The following is a 512-nucleotide window of genomic DNA, read 5'->3' as shown; positions in this document are numbered from 1 at the left end:
CCTGGCTAGACACAGACAAGCTGTGGGTTTTTTTTCTAGTTACGATACATAAACCTTGCTAAAAGCATAGGGTGGTACCACAATTACATTGTATTTTCACTGTCATTAACACTGTCAGAACTGCACGGATGACGACGTAGGAGAACTTTCCCTCCATGAGTCCAGTGCAGACAGGCCCACAAGAGAAAAACTCCTTGGAAGTAAGCTCGCTCTATGTCTTCTCTTCATAGAGTCAAGTACATTATTTGCAACCCACGGCAAACAAATATCCAGTTACATAGAGAAAGACACATTAAATTAATATTTTGGTTGCTGAGTAAAGCATTCAAAAGCTAAAAAGACCATAAGAAAAGTTTTTTGTACATCAGATAGAAAATGCAAGCCAGCTAGTGGGAGATGGACTTTGAACATCTAAAAATGCCTCCCATAATAATATTAAGGGCCAGATTCATATATTGCAACATATACCGCAACGTGTCTACTGAGCATGTCCTAATGTCTGAGTTTAGAGA

At 39.1% G+C, this 512-nt stretch overlaps 1 protein-coding gene across 1 annotated transcript in view; it reads right to left on the bottom strand.

Annotated features, from left to right (window-relative positions):
* Positions 1-512, bottom strand: part of SBF2 (SET binding factor 2) — a 290,062-nt gene that overhangs the window by 65,477 nt on the left and 224,073 nt on the right. The window lies entirely within an intron of this gene.

Source organism: Haliaeetus leucocephalus, unplaced genomic scaffold, assembly GCF_000737465.1.
Source record: "Haliaeetus leucocephalus isolate CR32 unplaced genomic scaffold, Haliaeetus_leucocephalus-4.0 Scaffold173, whole genome shotgun sequence".
Lineage (NCBI taxonomy): Eukaryota > Metazoa > Chordata > Aves > Accipitriformes > Accipitridae > Haliaeetus > Haliaeetus leucocephalus.
Note: the sequence above shows the minus strand (reverse complement) of the source record. Positions and strands in the feature narration are given on the sequence as shown.